The sequence below is a fragment of the Nerophis ophidion genome, linkage group LG02 (genome assembly GCF_033978795.1).
Source record: "Nerophis ophidion isolate RoL-2023_Sa linkage group LG02, RoL_Noph_v1.0, whole genome shotgun sequence".
NCBI lineage: Eukaryota > Metazoa > Chordata > Actinopteri > Syngnathiformes > Syngnathidae > Nerophis > Nerophis ophidion.
In genome coordinates this window covers 60,909,462-60,925,082 of record NC_084612.1, presented here as the reverse complement: position 1 = coordinate 60,925,082, position 15,621 = coordinate 60,909,462, and the positions used below count along the sequence as shown (strand labels likewise).

At 44.4% G+C, this 15,621-nt stretch overlaps 7 non-coding genes across 7 annotated transcripts; 3 read left to right on the top strand and 4 right to left on the bottom strand.

Annotated features, from left to right (window-relative positions):
- Window positions 1-3,740: 3,740 nt before the first annotated feature.
- Window positions 3,741-3,822, bottom strand: trnal-aag (transfer RNA leucine (anticodon AAG)). The gene has a single exon. It is a non-coding gene; the product is annotated as a tRNA-Leu (tRNA).
- Window positions 3,823-3,961: 139 nt separating this feature from the next.
- Window positions 3,962-4,033, top strand: trnad-guc (transfer RNA aspartic acid (anticodon GUC)). Its single transcript has one exon. It is a non-coding gene; the product is annotated as a tRNA-Asp (tRNA).
- Window positions 4,034-6,155: 2,122 nt separating this feature from the next.
- On the bottom strand, window positions 6,156-6,237 carry trnal-aag (transfer RNA leucine (anticodon AAG)). Its single transcript has one exon. It is a non-coding gene; the product is annotated as a tRNA-Leu (tRNA).
- Window positions 6,238-12,651: 6,414 nt separating this feature from the next.
- On the top strand, window positions 12,652-12,723 carry trnad-guc (transfer RNA aspartic acid (anticodon GUC)). The gene has a single exon. It is a non-coding gene; the product is annotated as a tRNA-Asp (tRNA).
- A 1,402-nt stretch (window positions 12,724-14,125) lies between these two features.
- trnae-uuc (transfer RNA glutamic acid (anticodon UUC)) lies at window positions 14,126-14,197 on the bottom strand. Its single transcript has one exon. It is a non-coding gene; the product is annotated as a tRNA-Glu (tRNA).
- Window positions 14,198-14,833: 636 nt separating this feature from the next.
- Window positions 14,834-14,915, bottom strand: trnal-aag (transfer RNA leucine (anticodon AAG)). The gene has a single exon. It is a non-coding gene; the product is annotated as a tRNA-Leu (tRNA).
- Window positions 14,916-15,054: 139 nt separating this feature from the next.
- On the top strand, window positions 15,055-15,126 carry trnad-guc (transfer RNA aspartic acid (anticodon GUC)). Its single transcript has one exon. It is a non-coding gene; the product is annotated as a tRNA-Asp (tRNA).
- The last annotated feature ends 495 nt before the right edge of the window (window positions 15,127-15,621 follow it).

Below are 15,621 nucleotides of genomic sequence, written 5' to 3'. Positions count from 1 at the left end.
GCACCTCATGTCCCCACATGTCCTCCACCCTATGCGCCTCCAACCCACGGCATGTATCCCACATTTTACATTGAAAGAGGCACACTCTGGCATTAGGAGATTTCCGCGCTGTTGCTGCTCGGTGCATGACCCAGACTAATCTTAGAGATGTAGAGACGGACGCAAAAACTCTAACACTGTCCGATGAGGTCAGATTCACCCAACTCTGCACTGCTCTTGGTGCTGCAATGCGTAGTCATTTCCCACTGCCTAATTCAGCCGTTATGCCTAAAATTAGATGGGACCCCAAACAAAACCCCAGGCAGTTTTTATGTGAAGCCAAAGAGGCCTGGACCAATCAAACCGGCCCATACCCCAGTAACACTGGGTCACAGGCCGAGTGGTTCCGACAAGCAGTTCTGAGTGGAGTGCCTGAGTCAGTGCAAACAGCCATGAAAAGTAACCCTGACATGTTACGATGTCAACTTTGTACATGGGAGAAGCATCTCGTTCATCACCTTACCACGGCTCAAGCCAAAAAAACAACAAGATGAGAAAGACAAAGCAGATTTGCAGGCACAATTACTGAAATTACAACTAGCCAAAGCTAGAGATGACTTAAACGACAAAAAGAAGGGCAAGAAAGATCAGGTCAAGGTTATGTCTCAAACTGTACAGCAGTGGGACGGCGATAACGTTCAGGAGTCTGGGACGCCACATTTCAGAAGAAGGGGAGGACAAAATAGGGGAAGGGGAGGCCCACGGGGTGGAGGAAGGAGAGGGTTTTCCAGGGGAAAGCCTCAAGGAGGAAACCAAGGCTGTTTCCTGTGTGGGGGCTCCTCCCATTGGGTGAGGGAGTGCCCATATAACCCTGCTCAGTCACAAAGAGGGTTTCCACAGAGAGGAGTTCAGAACCGGGGAGGAACACGCCCTCCTCAGTCTCAAGGGAGAGGACCCGCACCACAGTTCCCCTTGTGGCAAGACACTGAGTGACACGCCCCACAGAGAAGCCCTGGACAGCACCTTACGGCAGAACCGGTGCTGTCAGTGACAGTAAATCAGGACTTGCTGCCTTTCTTAGTGGATACCGGTGCTACCGTCTCCACTATCAAGACTGTGGAAAAGAAGCTGCTTACATCAGACGTCATAACAGTCATGGGTTTCTCTGGGGTTCCTACTATGCTGCCTTACACCAAGCCTCTCACAACACGGCTTGGCAATCAGACTGTGTTGCATCCTTTCATCTACTCCCCTGAGGTACCTTCCAACCTGTTGGGGAGAGACCTCCTGACTCGATTGTGGGCTACTATTCTCTGCTCGCCTGACGGACTAACAGTCTCATTCCCTGATGGAACATCTCTACCCTGCGCCAGTATTGAGTCTTCACATTCAAGCCAATACATGATTCAGCCAGTTGCAGACAGATCGGCTGACATCTACTGGGGTCTCCTACACAGTGAAACTAGTGATAAAGGTGGAATCCTGTCGGCTTACCTGACTTGGAAACCCTGGATCTCCCAAATACACCCCTATGTGGCCCCTCCTGACCCTCCTCATATGACATTGTTTTATGATAGAGAGGATACACAGTGGTATGAGGAACAGTTTAGCAGGGAAATAGAGGGAACTAATTGGGCTCTTTCCACTAATAACATTTATGTGGCTCCCATAGGTGTAGCGGCAGAAGTTTCTCTCACCCCAGAACAACTACAGTGGTATATGATGAGTGACGAGGCTTCCCCCCATGTGTCTTTAGCCTTACATCCAGAGCACCAAGCCAAAGAGCTGGGTTCTATAGTTAAAACAGCACAACTGCAAACTGATTGGCAGAGGGTTGGCTCTTCGTTGTGGTATTCACCCGCAACTCAAATCTACAAAATACAGGTTTCTTGCACTGACCACGCTCTCCTTGAACACGCTCAAATCTCCCGCCACCATGGCCGAGAGAAAACAGATCACCCCGAAGCAGCATTGTTGTTAGATTCACTGCCTGACTCACTATGGTCCGCTGGGCCCACGGATGTTGGCCTAGTCGACTGCCCCCCAGTTACTTTCAAGCTGAAAAATAACAACCCAGTGTGGGTTCCCCAATACCCAAGTAAAAAAGACGCCGAAATCGGCATTGCAGATACCATTGAAGGTCTATTTGAAAAGGGGGTGTTGGTAGAAACATCCTCAGAATGGAACACTCCCATATGGCCCATTGAAAAGAAGGGCACTGGTAAATATCGCATGGTTCATGATCTTAGGGCCATTAACTCTGCGTTATGCACGCAAACCATCCCAGTTCCCAACCCTTACGTTGCGTTGACTAATCTTGATCCTAGCCACCAATGGTTCACCTGTATCGACCTCGCTAATGCATTTTTCTGCCTACCACTAGCCGAAGAATGTAGAAACATTTTTGCCTTCACCTACCGAGGTGTCCAACTGACCTATTCTTGTCTTCCTCAGGGATTTGCTCTATCCCCTGGCCTATTTAATCAGGTATTAAAGGATGTTTTGACGGATTGTGCTACCACCTGGAATAAAAAACATAGCACTAACTGAGGCGCACGGAGTGGGACATGTCGGGGCTGCACAGATGCAGAGAAACCTCGAAAATTGGTGGCACCCATTTTTGAAAGATATGTGTAAATATCATGTACATACTTGCCCTGAATGCACCATGTATAATGCACGACCAACAGTCAGACCGCATCCTGGACGTTTCCCTCTCGAGACGAAAACAGGGAAAGAAATCATCATAGATTACACAGATATGGTGAATTCAGTAAAAGGGTACAGGTATATGTTGGTATGTGTGGATGCGTATTCAGGTTGGCCAGAGGTACTCCCTACAAAAAGGGAAGACAGTAAGACAGTGGTGAAGTTTTTGTTAAACCAGTATATCCCCAGACATGGTTTTCCTGAGAAAATCCGATCAGATAATGGTACACATTTCAAAAACCATGATCTGCAAAAGGTTGAAGAAATGCTGGGGTTGAAACACAAGTTTGGTTCGGTCTACCACCCACAATCCCAAGGAAAGGTTGAAAGAATGAACCAAACACTCAAATCTATATTGGCAAAAATCTGTGCACTGACTAAAATTAATTGGCTAGATGCGCTACCCCTTGCCCTCATGTCTGTTAAAAGCTCAATAAACCAAAGCACGGCCTTTACTCCCTTTGAGCTGACCACAGGCAGGAGGTTTCCAGGGCCCCAGTCCAAGCTTATTGGAATCAAAGGTGATGATCAGTCATTAACCCACACACAGTATTTCCATGCTTTACAAGCCATTGTTGCAGAGTATGCCAAGCAGGTGGGGGAAAGAAACAAGGAAGACACAGCGACCCCACCAAGCACAGAGTGGGTCCTGCTGAAGGTGCTCAAGCGAAAGTGGACCGAACCCAGGTGGACGGGTCCATATCGAGTGACTGAACGCACCTCGCATGCTGTTCGGCTGAACGGCAAGGGAGACACGTGGTTCCACTGGAGCCAGTGTGCAGCGGCGGACGCCCCTGCACGCACGTTGAGAGGGACACGTACCGAGTTACGTGAACAACAACAACGGGAGAAGACCACCAATCAACAAGGGGCAGAATAATCCCCTGGTGGCATCAGGGTGAGGTAGTCTACCCAAAATCCCTGTGGGAGGAGGTGAAATAGCGCTCCTCTCCTACACGTGGTGTGCCAAACCACCAACCAGATTCGTCGAGGGACCAAGTAGATCTTATTGCCTCAGTTAGGGAAGATACAAATGCGTTATCAGCAAAAGATGGCAGTGGTGGGATTTGAACCCACGCCTCCCGAGAGACTGGAGCCTTAATCCAGCGCCTTAGACCGCTCGACCACACTACCCTTATTCCCAGCTTCCCGAGGATCAAATTGTCGGCATTATGAGATAGCAGAAATATGACATGGCAACACTTTGGTTGCGGTGTGGCAGGCAAAAGCCAAGGATGTTTGCTTGTCCCCTGGAAAACACCATGTTATACAGTCCTCGTTAGTATAGTGGACAGTATCTCCGCCTGTCACGCGGAAGACCAGGGTTCGATTCCCTGACGGGGAGATGGTTCAGGTACCTCTAATTTTCCTCAATTACCATCTTGTTGAAATTTGAGAAGTGACCAAAGTATCATTCTTCGAATGTTGTGATGTGTGGACTCGGCGTTGCTGCACAGCCCTATAGAAATCAAACACAGTATTTTACTAATGTTTGTTCCACCCTTCTAAATTAGGACGCAAAAGCAAGTCTTCAAAAAGGGAAAATCGTTTGTCAGAGTCAATGCGTCAAATAAAAGGTTAGGGATGCAGCAGCTGACGACCTCGACATAGCATTAGAAAAATCAACCTTGGTAGAATTAGAAAAGTCCTTAGGCGAAGCCCTATATGGTCTTATTTGCTACAACACATCTAACCACCGATGAGCAAACACTGACAACAGTTTAATTACACGTATACACATACACCAATGGTTAGCCTAAAGTCAGATGGTACAGAAAACAGCTTGAATACAACCACAGACAGTCTATGTTGGTCACCTTCAAATATCATATTGAGAAAGTTAAAGCTAAGGTTGGATTTGGAAACAGCATCCTAAAAAACTCTACAATACCAGCCGGGGAACATATTCTGCCACTATCCGAGCAACTGAACTCGCCCTATGAATCAAAACAGCCAAAAGTGCCTCATGTCAGGTTGCAATTACGTTGAGTCATCTTGCCGAAATCAATCCTGGCCTAAACACTGCCTGCGAGGCTCTAACTGGGTGTTTGAAATCAATTAGAACCTACAATCTCTATCTGCTGTTAGGCATTGATCCTCCGTATTATCTGACGTCAGAGGAAAAGTTCAAACAAGAAACTGACCCTCGTCTCGCTCTGTTTGACCGAGAACCTGCAACGAAGAGATTAAAATCAAGGCAAATTTCCTCCATCCTGGACAAGCCCTGACTGACAGCCATCACCGCAACAGGTTGGCCCTCTGCTAAAGCCGCAGGGAAAATGCCTCACACAACTAAACAAATCTCTTCTGCCCGGCTCCAAAGAAGTGTGGCGTTTCGGTCCTGCCAAAATCGCCCAAGATCTGAGAAACGGAACGTTGCAAGGTATCCATGAACAAATGAGGCTATGAGGATGTTCTACAGCATGTTAGTGTGGAGGAGTGCAGATGATGTGTCATTTGTTAGTCTGCTCTCTCCTGCCTGTGCAATTCAACCAACAAGATCTGGATGCTGTCAGTGACTCGGCTCGGGTGTGGGGTGAACTGGAAAGGTGTCGTGCCGTGGAACTCGAAGAGAACAAGAAAGAGGAAAGCTGGGAATCTCAGGCACCTTTTTTTGGCCAAATTGGAGCAATGTCCACATTGCCTTTATGGAAAATGTCAACAATAATGCTTTGTATATCATGAGAATAAAACATGGAAGTCACATAAGTTTTATAGAAACTGCCTGCTATGAGAACGGAATGAATAGCTTTCCCTGACCGGGAATCGAAAACGGGCCGCGGCGGTGAAAGCGCCGAATCCTAGCCACTAGACCACCAGGGAACTGATCATTTGTGCAGACACTTGTCTCCTGCAAGGTTTCTTGACAAATGTGTGAAGCACCCATTGCATTCATGTACCATGTCAGAAATTTGAATTGTATTTTTTGAACCGGGGTAACTTCTGTGTCTCAGTGAAGTGATAACCACTACACTATGGAAACTGCTGCATGAATTTGGACTTGGATGTGTATAAAATTGTACAATAGTAACAATAACGAACAGACTTTCTTTCCTCATGTCTTCTTAGTATAGTCCGTGTTGAGGATAAGGTCGTTGTTTCTACACAATGTCACCAGACAGGCTAACTCCCTCCTGTAAGTCGCTCTGTGCCGGCCACTGATACATCCTATCACTGCGGTGTCATCAGAAAATAGAAACAGATAAAAGTGGACTGAATGTCTTAAGTAGGGGCGGTGATCTTCAAACGACATGTTGATAAACACACAACCACGTCCACCTTTTAGCTTTTCCAGAGGCTGCTGGCGGGCCTTAAAACTGTGTTGGTTGTGTTTTTTTCTAATTGCATACCTGGCATTGAAAACTCCAAAACTAACGTTTGGGCCCTATTTTTGAAAGCTTTCCAAATGAGGCCAAGAGTCTTATTGCCTCAGTCAGGGAAGATACAAATGCGTTACCAGCAAAAGGTGGCAGTGGTGGGATTTGAACCCACGCCTCCCGAGAGACTGGAGCCTTAATCCAGCGCCTTAGACCGCTCGGCCACACTACCCTTACTCCCAGCTTTCCGAGGATCAAATTGTCGGCATTATGAGATAGCAGACATATGACATGGCAACACTTTGGTTGCGGTGTGGCAGGCAAAAGCCAAGGATGTTTGCTTGTCCCCTGGAAAACACTATGTCACGCAGTCCTCGTTAGTATAGTGGACAGTATCTCTGCCTGTCACGCGGAAGACCAGGGTTTGATTCCCTGACGGTGAGATGGTTCAGGTACCTCTAATTTTCTTCAATTACAATCTTGTTGAAATTTGAGAAGTGACCAAAGTATCATTCTCCGAATGTTGTGATGTGTGGACTCGGCGTTGCTGCACAGCCCTATAGAAATCAAACACAGTATTTTACTAATGTTTGTTCCACCCTTCTAAATTAGGACGCAAAAGCAAGTCTTCAAAAAGGGAAAATCGTTTGTCAGAGTCAATACGTCAAATAAAAGGTTAGGGATGCAGCAGCTGACGACCTCGACATAGCATTAGAAAAATCAACCTTGGTAGAATTAGAAAAGTCCTTAGGCGAAGCCCTATATGGTCTTATTTACTACAACACATCTAACCACCGATGAGCAAACACTGACAACAGTTTAATTACACATATACACATACACCAATGGTTAGCCTAAAGTCAGATGGTACGGAAAACAGCTTGAATACAACCACAGACAGTCTATGTTGGTCACCTTCAAATATCATATTGATAAAGTTAAAGCTAAGGTTGGATTTGGAAACAGCATCCTAAAAAACTGTACAATACCAGCCGGGGAACATATTCTGCCACTATCCGAGCAACTGAACTCGCCTTATGAATCAAAACAGCCAAAAGTGCCTCATGTCATGTTGCAATCACGTTGAGTCATCTTGCCGAAATCAATCCTGGCCTAAACACTGCCTGCGAGGCTCTAACTGGGTGTTTGAAATCAATTAGAACCTACAATCTCTATCTGCTGTTAGGCATTGATCCTCCGTATTATCTGACGTCAGAGGAAAGTTCAAACAAGAAACTGACCCTCGTCTCGCTCTGTTTGACCGAGAACCCTCAACGAAGAGATTAAAATCAAGGCAAATTTCCTCCATCCTGGACAAGCCCTGACTGACAGCCATCACCGCAACAGGTTGGCCCTCTGCTAAAGCCGCAGGGAAAATGCCTCACACAACTAAACAAATCTCTTCTGCCCGGCTCCAAAGAAGTGTGGCATTTCGGTCCTGCCTAAATCGTCCAAGATCTGAGAAACGGAACGTTGCAAGGTATCTGTGAACAAATGAGGCTATGAGGATGTTCTACAGCATGTTAGTGTGGAGGAGTGCAGATGATGTGTCATTTGTTAGTCTGCTCTCTCCTGCCTGTGCAATTCAACCAACAAGATCTGTATGCCGTCAGTGACTCGGCTCGGGTGTGGGGTGAACTGGAAAGGTGTCGTGCCGTGGAACTCGAAGAGAACAACAAAGAGGAAAGCTGGGAATCTCAGGAACCTTTTTTTGGCCAAATTGGAGCAATGTCCACATTGCCCTTATGGAAAATGTCAACGATAATGCTTTGTATATCATGAGCATAAAACATGGAAGTCACATAAGTTTTATAGAAATTGCCTGCTATGAGAACAGAATGGATAGCTTTCCCTGGGAGTGATTTAACCAGGAAGAGGGTGGGTTTAAGACCTGAAGAGGGAGTGATTTAACCAGGAAGAGGGCGGAGATAAGACCTGAAGTGGGAGTGGTTAAACCAGGAAGAGGGTGGAGTTTTAACCAGGAAGAGGATGTAGATAAGACCTGAAAAGGAATTGGTTTAACCAGGAAGAGGGTGGAGTTTTAACCAGGAAGAGGGTGGCGTTGAGACCTGAAGAGGGAGTGATTTAACCAGGAAAAGGGTGGAGTTTTAACCAGAAAGAGGGTGGAGTTTTAACCAGGAAGAGGGTGGGTTTACGACCTGAGGAGGTCGGGTTAAGACCCGAGGAGGGAGTGATTTAACCAGGAAAAGGGTGGGTTTAAGACCTGGAGAGGGATTGGTTAAGAGGGAACAAAGGAGGGTTGAGGTCAGTTTTTAAGGAAGCTTGAGAATGTCATCTGATCAGCATCTGACCAGCCATTTGACAGTTTAAATGTTTACGATCGTCGCACACCGAAGCTTGAGAATGTCATCTGATCAGCATCTGACCAGCCATTTGACAGTTTAAATGTTTACGATCGTTTGAAACAACTTCCAGACCTCACGAAAACATATTTAAACGATTGGGAGGAACTAATTAGATTAAGGTTAACCATATGTTTGACCCTGCTTCGATGTAAGTTGCTGGGAATGTTCCGTGGGAAGATGTGGACATGCACACACGCACGCACACACGCACACACACACACGCACGCATAAACACACACACACACACACACACACACACACACCATTACCTCTGCTTTACCACGTTATTAGACAATTGTTTAACTCCTTTTAAGCATTTAAACGTTGAAAGCATTGCACGTGTACGACGTTGTAATACTTTTCTTTTTTTTACCAGCCGATGACGACGAAGTGAAAGACGAAGAATTTTGTTTGATCGATCTTACAAAGTTGGAAGATGATTATCGAGGTGTGTTTAAACCTTCGAATTATTTAATATTATGTGTATTCATTATTTTGTTTCATAGAGGAATTGCCTTAAGATCCTAACGCGATCGTTTTAACACAATCGCAGTCTGGTGAGTCAAATGATTCTCATTTTACAAGAAAAAAACATGCGGTATACAATACATATATACATATATTTACTTACAGATTTTCCGTTTACATCTCCGGCTCGCTGGTCTCCCTTAACGCTGGCGGGTCCGTCAACGGCCGTCGAAGAGAGTCGGCCATTCCAGGCAGAGGAGAAGGCTTGATTCCGCCAAAGACTCCAGACATCGAAACCTTGGTACGGGACAATATCATCGGAAACAACGGCGAATGTCCGACATGCCCCCGCCGTAAGTTTTTCTTGCTTTCTGTAAGCTTTTTAAGATTCTCCGCGGTTTTAAAGAACTCCTGTCACTCCTCTGTCTTCCGCTCAAATGAATTTCGCGGGCTAAGGGTAATGGGCGGGGACTGATTCCGGAGGTGGGCGGTTGCTTCCAGCAAGCAACCTTCTGGTGTGCATTAGCGCTACCTACTGAAATGGAGTGTGGACCAAGATGGATCCCTACTCTATATTCTTTTATTTAACCCAATGTTTTTTAAATACGTGTATAATGCTTTATATCCTATGTGTTGTGAATTCCATCCTACTATATCTTCCAAGGAACCCAAAGAAATGTTACCACACCTCCTGCTTTATTTATTCTGTAGATTGCCTGAACTATTTCATAAACTAAATCTTGTCTTGTTTCTGATGCTATGTTTTTTTTTTATGCTCATCAATGCACTGCTGGAGTCCGAGCACACAACTACTTTCCTTGCTTTACCTATTCCTATCTTTACGAATCGTTATATATCCTTTTATTATAAAGTTTAATTTTGGCTTCAGCCATGTTTCTTGAATACAAATGATATGTGGTTTAGTTTTCATATTTTTAATATATCCTTTTAATTCATGTTCGTTTGCTATCAAACTTCCGGCATTCCATCGGACAATTAAAAGGTTGTTGGAATGTGGTAACATGACTCCGTCACGTCTAGTCTCTGTAGTACAGCTTGCACCCGGTCCCAAAATAGTTCTTTCAACAACTTTGCTGCTGCTTTGACAATTATTTTGATCTTCTCAGTCTTATTTCTAGCCTGTTCTGTACAGTTTATTACGTAAGCCAGGAATACAACTAGTTTGTCCGTGGAAATTCCTGTATTTGTTGCCTCTTGTTTTTTTTTATTTCTTGAACTATTCATACTTCTGTTCTTTTCTACACTTTCTTGGTTTCTCACTTTAAATGCCTCTGCGTATGTAATATTTATTTCAACTTTGATTTGTTGTACTTCTGTTGCCTGTTTCTTGATGTATGGCTTTTGATTATTTCTTTTTTCAATCTACAATTCCAATAAATAACACGTATTTCCAGATTACTGATAACTTTTTCAAAATAAAATGTAATTCCTGAATAAGATAATTGTATCGAATCCAATGGATTGTCTGGTCCTAAAACCTCTTTGTAATGTTTGTTTGATTCCTCAAAAATACGACACAGTCTAATTTGAAAAACATATGTGCCTCGTCGGCTGTAGTAAAAAAAACAAACCCATGCCTCCTCGGTCTAACCTCTCCCAGCCCCTTTTCTGCCGTATCAAAGACGGATCAGAGACCACCTTTGCCCCTAACCCCCACTTCTTCTCCACTACCAAGAGAACAGTAATTAATCCGAGCTGAGTTTTTTAAAATATTCCAACATTACTTTTTACTTTCATTTTGTATCAAAGCTGAGTTGTGCTCGCTGGTTTATTTTGCAAATGAACATGATCATGTACAAGACTCGCTTACCCACAATGCACTGCAGCCCAACGCTCCTGGTCGGATGTTTGTATCGGGGTTCATGGAGAGATGCGGTAAAGAGTGGTAGCCAAGACACACGGTCACACACGGTCACACTCGGCAATTATTTTGACCTGGGGAACAGATTTAGAGGAAAAAATGGGGCCGGGATATCTGATTTTCAGGTGCAAAAAACTTCACAATGACACAAAATAAACACAACAGTTACACCTCACACTAAATACAAGACATTTACTTGTACGTTCAAAAGACAGAATAGAACAAGACAAGACATGCAATGCTATCTACAAAATGTTATGTAAATGTTAGTCATTACGCATGTGGCTATGGTTTTGATGTATTTGTTACAGACATGTTTACGTCAAGTAACATCACATGGTTCCATTTGCACCTTTCAACAAATGTGAAAAGGAATATTAAGAAGTAAAACTTATATTTAATCCTACCTCTTCTCCGAGCACATGGTGACTGTACATACGGGTCGAAAAATGTTGACCTAATTCAGCATTTCTCAAAGTGTGGGGAATAGAGACATGACAGGTGGGGCGCGAGGAACGGCAGGAAATTTCACTTTAATTTTTTTTTTTTTTTTTTTTACCATGCTTTCATTTTCTATACACACTGTTAATCACTTTGTGATTCTGTCTGTGAAATCCGCCGTGTAAATAAATGTAAATTACTTATTTTTCCTGTAGGCTTTAAATTTCTCGGTAGGAGCGAAAGCTGGACAGACATAGCAACATTAACTTTTGCAGGCGGGGCTAAGAGGAACAAACATTCGCGCGGACTTTGTAAGATCGTTTGAACAAATTTCTTCGTCTTTCACTTCAACGTCATCGGCTGGTTTATAAAAAAAGTATTACAACGTCGTACACGTGCAATGCTTTTAACGTTTAAATGCTTAAAAGGAGTTAAACCATTGTCTAATAACTTGGTAAAGCAGAGGTAATGGTGTGTGTGTGTGTGTGCGTGTGTGTGTGTGTGTGTGTGTGCGTGTGTGCGTGCGTGTGTGCGTGTCCACATCTTCCCACGTAACATTCCCAGCCATCAATACATCGAAGCAGGGTCAAACATATGGTTAACCTTAACCTAATTAGTTCCTCCCAATCGTTTAAATATGTTTTCGTGAGGTCTGGAAGTTGTTTCAAACGATCGTAAACATTTAAACTGTCAAATGGCTGGTCAGATGCTGATCAGATGACATTCTCAAGCTTCCTTAAAACCTGACCTCAACCTGAACCCTCCTTTGTTCCCTCTTAACCAATCCCTCTCCAGGTCTTAAACCCACCCTCTTCCTGGTTAAATCACTCCCTCTTCAGGTCTTAAACCCACCCTCTTCAGGTCTTAAACCCACCCTCTTCCTGGTTAAAACTCCACCCTCTTCCTGGCTAAAACTCCACCCTTTTCGTGGTTAAATCGCCCCCTCTTCGGGTCTAAAACCCACCTCTTCCTGGTTAAAACTCCACCATTTTCCTGGTTAAATAACTCCCTATTCAGGTCTTAACTACACCCTCTTCCTGGTTAAAACTCCACCCTCTTCATGGTTAAACCACTACCACTTCAGGTCTTAACTCTGCCCTCTCCCACGTTAAAATTCCACCCTCTTCCGGGGTAAGCCACACCCAATTGATCTTGACCTTTGACCCTTGAACTTGACCTTTGACCTCGACCTTTGAACTTGACCCCTCATAAATCGTTGATTTATGACCCCTCATAAATCATTGATTTATGACCCCCCCATAAATCTTTTTTTGACAGAAGGTGTCAACCCACGCCTCCAGAGAGACTGGAGCCTTAATCCAGCGCCTTAGACAGCTCGGCCACACTACCCTTATTCCCAGCTTTCCGTGGATCAAATTGGCGGCATTATGAGATAGCAGAAATATGACATGGCAACACTTTGGTTGCGGTGTGGCAGGCAAAAGCCAAGGATGTTTGCTTGTCCCCTGGAAAACACAATGTTACGCAGTCCTCGTTAGTATAGTGGACAGTATCTCCGCCTGTCACGCGGAAGACCAGGGTTTGATTCCCTGACGGGGAGATGGTTCAGGCACCTCTAATTTTCTTCAATTACCATCTTGTTGAAATTTGAGAAGTGACCAAAGTATCATTCTCCGAATGTTGTGATGTGTGGACTCGGCGTTGCTGCACAGCCCTATAGAAATCAAACACAGTATTTTACTAATGTTTTTTCCACCCTTCTAAATTAGGACGCAAAAGCAAGTCTTCAAAAAGGGAAAATCGTTTGTCAGAGTCAATGCGTCAAATAAAAGGTTAGGGATGCAGCAGCTGACGACCTCGACATAGCATTAGAAAAATCAACCTTGGTAGAATTAGAAAAGTCCTTAGGCGAAGCCCTATATGGTCTTATTTACTACAACACATCTAACCACCGATGAGCAAACACTGACAACAGTTTAATTACACATATACAAATACACCAATGGTTAGCCTAAAGTCAGATGGTACGGAAAACAGCTTGAATACAACCACAGACAGTCTATGTTGGTCACCTTCAAATATCATATTGAGAAAGTTAAAGCTAAGGTTGGATTTGGAAACAGCATCCTAAAAAACTGTATAATACCAGCCGGGGAACATATTCTGCCACTATCCGTGCAACTGAACTCGCCTTATGAATCAAAACAGCCAAAAGTGCCTCATGTCATGTTGCAATCACGTTGAGTCATCTTGCCGAAATCAATCCTGGCCTAAACACTGCCTGAGAGGCTCTTACTGGGTGTTTGAAATCAATTAGAACCTACAATCTCTATCTGCTGTTAGGCATTGATCCTCCGTATTATCTGACGTCAGAGGAAAAGTTCAAACAAGAAACTGACCCTCGTCTCGCTCTGACCGAGAACCTGCAACGAAGAGATTAAAATCCAGGCAAATTTCCTCCATCCTGGACAAGCCCCGACTGACAGCCATCACCGCAACAGGTTGGCCCTCTGCTAAAGCTGCAGGGAAAATGCCTCCCACAACTAAACAAATCTCTTCTGCCCGGCTCCAAAGGAGTGTGGTGTTTTGGTCCTGCCTAAATCGCCCAAGATCTGAGAAACGGAACTTTGCAAGGTATCCATGAACAAACGAGGCTATGAGGATGTTCTACAGCATGTTAGTGTGGAGGAGTGCAGATGATCTGTCATTTGTTTGTCTGCTCTCTCCTGCCTGTGCAATTCAACCAACAAGATCTGGATGCCGTCAATGACTCGGCTCGGGTGTGGGGTGAACTGGAAAGGTGTCGTGCCGTGGAACTCGAAGAGAACAAGAAAGAGGAAAGCTGGGAATCTCAGGCACCTTTTTTTGGCCAAATTGGAGCAATGTCCACATTGCCTTTATGGAAAATGTCAACCATAATGCTTTGTATATCATGAGCATAAAACATGGAAGTCACATAAGTTTTATAGAAATTGCCTGCTATGAGAACGGAATGGATAGCTTTCCCTGACCGGGAATCGAACCCGGGCCGCGGCGGTGAAAGCGCCGAATCCTAGCCACTAGACCACCAGGGAACTAATCCTTTTTTTTTCAGACACTTGTCTCATGCATGGTTTCTTGACAAATGTGTGAAGCACCCGTTGCATTCATGTACCATGTCAGAAATGTGAATTGTATTTTTTGAACCGGGGTAACTTCTGTGTCTCAGTGAAGTGATAACCACTACACTATGGAAACTGCTGCATGAATTTGGACTTGGATGTGTAAAAATTGTACAATAGTAACAGACTTTCTTTACTCACGTCTTCTTAGTGTAGTCCGTGTTGAGGATAAGGTTGTTGTTTCTACACAATGTCACCAGACAGGCTAACTCCCTCCTGTAAGTCGCTCTGTGCCGGCCACTGATACATCCTATCACTGCGGTGTCATCAGAATACAGAAACAGATAAAAGTGGACTGAATGTCTTAAGTAGGGGCGGTGATCTTCAAACAACATGTTGATAAACACACAACCACGTCCACCTTTGAGCTTTTCCAGAGGCTGCTGGCGGGCCTTAAAACTGTGCTGGTTGTGTTTTTTTCTCATTGCATACCTGGCATGGAAAACTCCAAAGCTAATGTTTGGGCCCTATTTTTGAAAGCTTTCCAAATGAGGCCAAGAGTCTTATTGCCTCAGTCAGTGAAGATACAAATGCGTTACCAGCAAAAGTTGGCAGTGGTGGGATTTGAACCCACGCCACCCGAGAGACTGGAGCCTTAATCCAGCGCCTTAGACCGCTCGGCCACACTACCCTTATTCCCTGCTTCCCGAGGATCAAATTGTCGGCATTATGAGATAGCAGAAATATGACATGGCAACACTTTGGTTGCGGTGTGGCAGGCAAAAGCCAAGGATGTTTGCTTGTCCCCTGGAAAACACCATGTCATACAGTCCTCGTTAGTATAGTGGACAGTATCTCCGCCTGTCACGCGGAAGACCAGGGTTCGATTCCCTGACGGGGAGATGGTTCAGGTACCTTTAGTTTTCTTCAACTACCATCTTGTTGAAATTTGAGAAGTGACCAAAGTATCCTTCTCCGAATGTTGTGATGTGTGGACTCGGTGTTGCTGAACAGCCCTATAGAAATCAAACACAGTATTTTACTAATGTTTGTTCCACCCTTCTAAATTTGGACGCAAAAGCAAGTCTTCAAAAAGGGAAAATCGTTTGTCAGAGTCAATGCGTCAAGTAAAAGGTCAGGGATGCAGCAGCTGATGACCTCGACATTAGATAGAGATTAGATAGTACTTTATTTATTCCGCCAGGAGAGTTCCTTCAGGAAAATTTAAATTTTCAGCACAATCCCATTCAAGTTTAGACAAACATTACAGGGAGACAGAACAGGATCGCTGACGGGTCTGCCGGCTTCCAGCGCCCCTTACAAAAAAGATGAAATAAAGGTAAACAAAGGGGGGGAGGGGGGAGAAAAAAATAGAAGATTAAAATAAAATTAAAAAA